The sequence below is a fragment of the Callorhinus ursinus genome, unplaced genomic scaffold (genome assembly GCF_003265705.2).
Source record: "Callorhinus ursinus isolate GAN/ISIS: 27379988/994484 unplaced genomic scaffold, GSC_fseal_2.0 scaffold59, whole genome shotgun sequence".
Lineage (NCBI taxonomy): Eukaryota > Metazoa > Chordata > Mammalia > Carnivora > Otariidae > Callorhinus > Callorhinus ursinus.
Window position 1 is genome coordinate 587,627 of NW_027397121.1, and position 8,435 is coordinate 596,061.

Consider the following 8,435-nt stretch of genomic DNA (forward strand, 5'->3'; position numbering starts at 1 on the left):
CTCAGTCATACTGGCATTCACACTAATGATCAACAGCTACATGTGGCTAATGGCTATTTTATTAGCATGAATAGAGCATTTCCATCATCATGGAAAGTACTATTGGATGGTGCCATTTTCAGGTGGGTTTTTGTTTTGTTTTGTTTTTGTTTTTGTTTTTTGGTGTCTTAGGCATCTGATGCTCAGGTTTTGGTTCCCTACCTGCAATGCCTAGATCAGGGCTCTACCTGTGATGGGGTTTGCTATGTGGCACCCCATTATCCAAAATCAGAAGAGGGGTGAGGTGATCCAATTAATCCATCCAGGAGTCAAGCCATTTATATTGCAGTAAGAACTCTTACATTGGTCTTATAATCAACCAATTATAAGTGGGAGTCAAGCCCCTTTGGCTTGGAGAGGAGGGATTTCAAGGTAAGAAAACCAGTGAGCACAAAAATGAGGTGGTATTGGGCTTCTGGGGGGCTAGGGTGGTCCCCTGCTGGGCCTTTCCTTCTCAAAGGAAGGGCTTTCCCAAAGTGCACGACCACATAGAAAACAACAGTTCTTAGATGGACTGCTCTATGCAGCACCAAGGAAAGGGAAGAAAGGAAGAAGAGAGGGATGGAGGGAGGCAGGGAAGGAGGGAGCGAGGAAAGAGGAATCAGATAGGAAGGGTCAAGATTAGCATAAAACCCCTGAAGCTGGGGGTGCCTGGGTGACTCATTCGGTTATAAGCGTCTGCTTTCAGCTCAGGTCGTGATCTCAGGGTCCAGGGATCGAGTCCCGTTCGGACTCCCAGCTCAGTGGGGAGCTCAGTGCTTCTCCTCTCCCTCTGTTCCTCCCTTCTGCTTGTGCTCGCTCTCTCAAATAAATTAAAAAAAAAAAACACAAAAAAATAAAAACAAAAACCTGAAGCTGGTACAGTGCCTTTGAAGACCTCACAGGTGTTAAAAGTCACTTGATTGCCTCATGTGGTTCTTGCAGCATATAGATGAGGAGCTAGGACACCTACTATTCCTATCATGCCCATTGTGCAGATGAGGATATTAAGGCTCAGAGAGGTTAAGGGCCTTGTCCAAATGAGCATTCTCTGGCGCCAAGTGGCAGTTGTCTGTTGTGCCTCACGGAGCTTGTTGATAAGGGCCAGAGCCACGGAGAGGTGGAAGGCCCAGCCCCAGGAGCTGCCGGCCGCGGCAGACAGGAGTAGCTGTGTGCAGAATGTGGAGTGATAGGAGTTATTTGCTGGCTGAGAGCAGGAAGCCATTCAGCAGTGGAAGCAGCAGGTGAGGCTGCAGAGAGGAAGGGAGGGAGCGGAGGAGCGGGAAGAGGGCGCTGCAGAAGTGAGCTCAGTAAAGGGCAGTGGGGGGGTTGTGTGTGCAGCCACTGCCCAGGGAGAGGCACCTGCAGCCTGAGCCAGCTGGCCACTGTCCCCTGACCCACAGGGCTTGGAGGTGAGCAGTGAGGCTGCTGGGAAACTTCCAGGCTTAAGTGCATCTCCCCAGCAATTAAGTTCTCAATCAAATCCCTTTTTGTTACAAGTTGTATAGTAGATGGGCTATCAGTATTGCCCCCACTCCAAAGGAAGGGGCTGGTTATCTTGATTACTGTTTTGCAAACATGCTTAGCAATGTTCCAGATCCAAGTAATGAGTAATGTGTATTTCTTGCTGTGACCTGGTACAAACACACACTCACGTGCGCGTGCGCGCGCACGCACACACACACACACACACACTCACTCATGTATCCGTGAACTGAAACAACTGTTTCTCAAAACAGTACTCTTACTGAGATGCACTCTGCCGTTCTCCCTTCTTAGCCCCTCTTGTCTCATCTCTGTTCTTTTCTTCCCTCCCATTCACTTGCATTGGGAAAAATGCTGGTCACAACCCACTAAATTGATTTTACTCCTCACTAATGGGTCTTGCCCTACAGTTTAAAACACACTGATCTGATGAATTGTATGAAAACCTCTTGCTGCCCTTTCTTCTTAAGGATGCTGCCTATGTGACCCCTTCTGTTTTGAAGATGTGATCGCTGGTGGGCCTCATAGAAGACCACTGTGGTGGTCTGTGGAGCTTTCTTCCTTGAGGCAGTAGGGGAAAAAAAAATCTCATCATGTCTCCTCAAACATAATGATGCAATTGATATTTATCCGAGGGACAGCCAATTTCCTGGAATGGGAGCTGGCGGTTCCTGTAAAGCGTTTTAACCAGGATAATGGGGAGAGTTATTAGAGCCCTCTGTGTATGTGTGCCAGGCGCTGCACCAGGAACTTTCTAGGTTTTATTTCATTCACTCTTTGCTACAACCCTACAAGGTCAATATCATTAGTCCCATTTTACAGATGAAGAAAAACTGAGCACAGAGAAGACAAATAACTAGTCTAGGGTTACACAGTAGCAGAGCTGGGATTTAAATACAGGTCTTTGTATATCCAAAACCTCTATTATCTTGGGAACATGAAATTATTTTAACAGTTGAACATCAACATTACCTCAGAGAACAAAACTGCCATTGTCTTGTGTCCTCTCCCTGTCTCTGTCTCTCTCTCTCACACACACACCATGTAATTACTAAATCAAATCTGCATATAATTTATTGCCCAATTTGTCTTGACACATGTACAAGGCATATAGGATGCAGCCATTTTAGGTCCCCGTGTGCCCCTTCTGAGAGGAAAATGAGGATGGTGTGAGAGAACTGGAAACCTCCATGGGGGGTTGTCTACATGCCAGTAGGCTCCTTCTAATGCAGGCAAAAAAAAAAAAAAAAACCTACATTCCTCAGACTGCTTTGTAGCTGTTATTCTGCATGTGAATTAAGTTCTCCAATTAAATGTCTTTGCACAAGACTTGGGAAACAAAGATGACTTGGAGGCCATCTTCTTGTTTCTTTGGGCTATTTTGCCACTGGAAAGGGAGGGTGTGGAGATAGAACCTTTCCCCCCAGTGATGGCATTCCAATGCTCATGCTCCAGCTTCTGGGTGTTGAGAAGCAGCTGGAGTGGACACAATGACCAAAAACCATAGTCTGGACCTGATCCCCAGCACTGAGAGTAGTTCAAGACAGGCACAGGGGCACAGCTGCAAGGCTGGTTTCCTGAGTCAGGATTCCTGCCCCTGCCTCATGGCTGTGGGTATGATCTCAAACTCAACAGCGACCGTGGTGGCCAACAGCTCCACTGGTGGGTCAAAGTCATGGTGTTCTAAGAGGCATTCCTGGACCCAGCCTGAAGCCCACACACTTCTTACCCTTCCCAGAGGTTTTAGGCACTCCCCATTCCATGTTTTCAATCCCTTTCCATTTAAAATACCTAGTTATTTTCCATTTCTGGTGCAGAAACTAGCTGATACATTTTCCTTTGCCCTCCAACTACCCTGGGCATCCAACCCCCTTCTAAACATGCTCAGGGAGGACACTCTCCCTTCCAAGCAAAGATGTCTATTCTACCACCAGGGGCTGAGACTTGGTTTAGGAACTTGCTCAATTTATCACTTTGGCTCAGTGATTTCTATGAAGTTATCTGCACCTATTTTTCACAAATAAAAATGTACTGTCTCATGGATGAATTGGCTAGTTTTGTTAGTCAGAACCCTGTTCAGTCTCAGGGAAACCTCAGAAAATTAATCAGGTAATCCTTCTCCCTCTGGTATTCTGAGATCCACAAGGCTTTCTATGGAGGCAGGAAGTTTCCAGGGGAAGTCCCATAGCCTGCTTTCCAACTCTGGAAATTGGCAGGGTGTCACTGCTCCCAGCTGGCCCCCCAGAAGCCAATTATAGACCATATCTTCAATTCCCTGACTTCCTAAGAGTAAGGGGGAGGGGTGTATTTGTGTGTCACCTGGGCAAGATCTTTTTTGTCCCCCAAAAAGGGAGAAGCAGTAGGGTCTGAGTGGCTGGATTCCCCTCATCCAGGTGTGGTCCTGCATTGATGTGACTGCCTGGTTTGAGGAGGGGGCATCTACAGCAGAAATCCTGGGATGGAATCATAGGCAGAGCTACCAGGCATGGCAACCAACACCATTGTACAGCTGAACAAAATGGAGCCCAAAGAAAGGAAAGGATTGGTCCCAGGTCACACCATGAGTCAGTGAGAAGACAGGTAACAGCTCTGGACTCTTGGGCCCCAGCTCAGTGCTCTTCCTACCTCAGCACACCATCCTCCCCTTTCTCCACAGGGTACAGGAAATAGTCATTTCTCCCAGAGGGTGGGGCTGGGGACACAGCCATCATGGTGGAAAAGCTGTTATGTGAGTTAGCTGGTGAATTGTCCCCTGCCCCCCTTTTAGGAGATGAGGTGCATCCAGCAGGGTCCTGACAGTAAACAGATGGTGCCTCAGATGGGTCATTTGAGGAGAGTTTGATAAAAGGACATTTACAAAGCTGTGCACAGGGAATGGGGAAATGATAAAGGATGATACAGTACTGGGGGAGAGGTGTTCTATTTCCACCGTAGGTCTGGAAGGCCAAGGGGAAGGATAGTATGTGGAAAACAGAGAGAGAGAGAGTTGTGTGGGGAGCCCATGTGACAGGAACTGGGACCTTTGGTTGAGGGGCATGTCCAATATCCAACCTAAGCAACACTACCAAGAGGGAATGAGGAGATAAATACCCTAATTTCTTTCTCTCTTCCTGCTCTTCCACTCCCCGCCAGTGCCTTTTCCATTGGCTGAACTCAACCAGAAGTGGGGGGGAAAGGAACCCAGTGATACAGTGCACAGGAGTGAGCTTCTTGGGCACAAGCAGTGTGGGGACTTAATCTAAAAGGCAAATTTTTATCAATAGAGTGAGTCATTGGCCTTGAGGGCAGGGAGAGAATCAATTCTCCAGTTTATCTGGGGATTTGCAGCAGGGGAGTGTGGGAGGTGGTTTCAGAGAACTAGCCCTTCCCTGCCTGGTTAGGAGTCCAATTCCCCTGTGGAGAGATCCTTCTATGGGCTGCTCAGGCAATATTTCTGCAGGCCCTCAGATATTGAAAGGAATGGCTTCAAGCGCATCTGAAAAGCCTCATTTCACCAACTTTATTTCTTGGGGGAATCAAAAGGATATGTTTCCATGGAGGGGTGATTCCTACCAACCTAAAGAAGCATGTAGAGACAGACTAATTTAAAAGTCACTTTAGAGAGGGGGTACAAAGTGGTCTGAGACACAAAGCAACACTCTTGGAGCATCCCTGAAGCAGTTGGATTGGGGTTTGGAGATGTCCTTTAGGCCAGGTGCCTGGTGTTGCTTCTGTTTGTAAATGCCTGCAGCTACCTCCTGAAGAAGGGAAAAGATGGGCAGGAATGTTGTCAGCCATTGGAGTATACACAGCTATTTTTAATACAATGTGGGAGATTTCAGGGCACAAGCCATGCAAAATAGAGATAAGGAATATGAAGTAGCTCATCCAGGTAACTTAACACCAGTTTATATAGGTTAGGTAGGCTTGTCTCAATGCGGTGCCTATTTTCAGGGTCCTTTCAGTTGCTGGCTCTTTATCTCCCTCTGTTCTTGGGACTGTCCTCCCTCTGGAGCCTCTCTTGCTGGATCACATCCCTCCTATCCCAGGCCAGGCAGTCTTATTGCTCCCTAAGGTGCCTGATGAAGCATGGCTCCTTTTTTATCTGGGCACCAGGTTCCCCTCCTCTAGCTTGGGTCACAAAGGGGCATGTTGCCAGCAATGTCTAGTTTAGGTCCTTCAAAAAGCAGATACAAGGAGGGGACTAAGTGTGCAAGAACATTAGTAAGGGAAACATCTGTGAGGGGAAATGCAGAAGATGCCAGGAGAGGCTGGAGAGCCACTCAGAATGCAACGTAAGACTGACCCTGAATGAAGGGAAGAGAGAGAGAAATAAAAAGGTTGGATGGAAACATTGTAGGCTCCTGTGCACTCTAAAGAAACTTTGGCAAGGCTGTTGGGGTGTCCTCAAGCCAAAGTCCCTTGGCAGAGGAGCCTGAGTTTCTCAGGGACCTGCTTACCTTAGTATCCTTGCTACATTCAGTCAATGGTTAGGAACAGCCTATTGAAAGTGTGGCCTTGGTGCAAATGTGGCAATAAATTTCAGAGCACAACAGCTGGGGCTCCTGAATAACTAATCTCCCAGTAGTTAGAGGTCTGCAAGGTACCTTCTCAGGGCTGCCACAGCTCCCTACCAGGTCCACCAACTCACCTTGTTCTCTGCTCATAGATGTCCCTCCACTAGCCTTTCCTCCCTGCCTTGTTCAGTAGCTGAGGACTAAGTCTTCCATTCTGATGAATGTGTTTTTCCTTTCCTTCAAGTTTCTTCCTCTGGTATGGCTTTGTTTCTTTCCTTTCCTTTCCTTTCCTTGTGCTCTTACCACTTCTCTAGCTCTTCTACCCTCACTCTTTCATCTGGCTATTTCTTATCTTGTTGAATCCAGTTTTCTTGAAAGTCTCAGCATTCCCTCTTGAATCTCCAATCCATCATAATACCTAGTTCACCACTGTTGGGCAGAAAACCCCCTTTTCCCTTCTCCCCACCTCCAATATCCCCTAGGATATAGATGCATGAATCCTCAGCAAAATACTAGCAACCCAAATCCAACAGCATAGTAAGAGGATTAGACACCATAACCAAGTATGATGTATCCCAGGAATTCTAGGGTCGTTCAACAGAAGATAAGCAATCAGTGTAATATACCACATTATTAGAACGAAGGGGAAAAATCCAGATGATCATCTGAATTGATGATGAATATACATTTGACAAAATATAATATCCTTTCATGTTAAAAAAAAACACTCAGAAAATTAGGAATAAAAAGGAACTTCTTCAACATAATGAAAAGCACTTATGAAAAACCCACAGACTCAATGGTGAGAGACTGACAGCTTTCTCTAAGTTCAAGAAGAACACAGAAATGCCTGCTTTCACCACCACTGTTCAACATTGTACTGGAGGTTTTAGTCAGAGCAATTAGACAAGAAAAAGGTATAAAAAGCATCCAAATTGGTAAGGAAGAAATAAAATAATTGTCCATATATATATATCCAAATATAAATCCATATATATATCCATATCTATATCTGTCTATATCTTTATATATATATATATATATCATCTCAAAGAAATCATAAGAAATTGACTAGCACCAATAAACAAATTCAGCCAAGTTACAGGGTATAAAATCAACACATAAAAATCAATTGTGTTCCTATAGTTCAGCAATGAACAATCTGAAACAAATTAAGAAAGCAATTTCATTTACAATAGTATCTAAAGAATGAAATACCTATAAATGTAATCATGGAGGTAAAAGCCTTGTACAAAACTACAAAATATTGCCTGCAGAAATTAAAGACCTAAATAAATGGAAAGGCATCTCTTATTCATGGGTTGGAAGATTTAATATTGTTAAAATGGCAATACTATCAAAAGCAATCTTGAAGATTCAACATAATCCCTATCAAAATTCTAAGCCTTTTTTTTTTTTCAGAAATGGAAAAGTTGATCCTCAATTTTATATTGAATTTCAAGGAGCACAGAATGGTCAAAACAATCCTAAAAAAGAACAAAGTTGGAAGACACATACCTTCCAATTTCAAAATTTAATACAAAGTTACAGTAATTAAAACAGGGTGGTATAGGTGTAGGAAAGACATAGCAATTAATGGAATAGAATTGAGAGTCCATAAATAAATTCATAAATCTATAGCCAACTGATTTTCAATAAGGGTGCCAAGTTCATCCAAGGGGAAAGGATAGTCAATTCAACAAATGTGCTGGGAAAACTGGATTTCCAAATGCAAAAGAATGAAACATGACCCCTACCTCACACTATATACAAACATTACTCAAAATGGATAAATGATTTCATATTAAATATTTATATATATACATTTTACCACACACACATTTTACCATAATTTTTTTAAAAAGTGCATTATTATTGAGCTGGGGACCATTGTGGCAAACTGGGGTTCAACCCTGTTAGTGCCACCCTAGGGAAACACCCAGAATATACCTTAGAATTGTCTCTTTGAAGAATGGAAAGCTGGGGTATTTGTCCAAAAGTTTCTGTCCCCCAGTAGTTGACAGTTGCTCTTTGGATTGTTAACCTCTCAGCATTTCCAGGTTGTGCCCAAGTGTGGACTAAGTCCTACAGCTCTGAGAAAGCTCAGAGGCAAAAAGCAGAACTTTTCTCTGTATCCTGAGGTGGGACTCTGTCTGTCATAGACGGTACTGAAATCAGTGATGTGAAGTACAATAAACTTCTGCTGCATGTCTCATCCTCCCCAAGTCTGGAAACCCCCTTCAATCTGCAGTGTCCTTTGGAAGAAAGTGGTGGGTGGTTGCACCAGCACTAAGTTTGTCCATTCTCAAATCTCAAGACGATGACTGAGGGCTTTCATCTCTGCCAACATCTGAAGACAGAGAGAATGAAGGACTGGGTCCTCAGGGGAGCCTGCCCAGGATTCCGCAAGCAACATCACCAGCATGCAGTCATCGG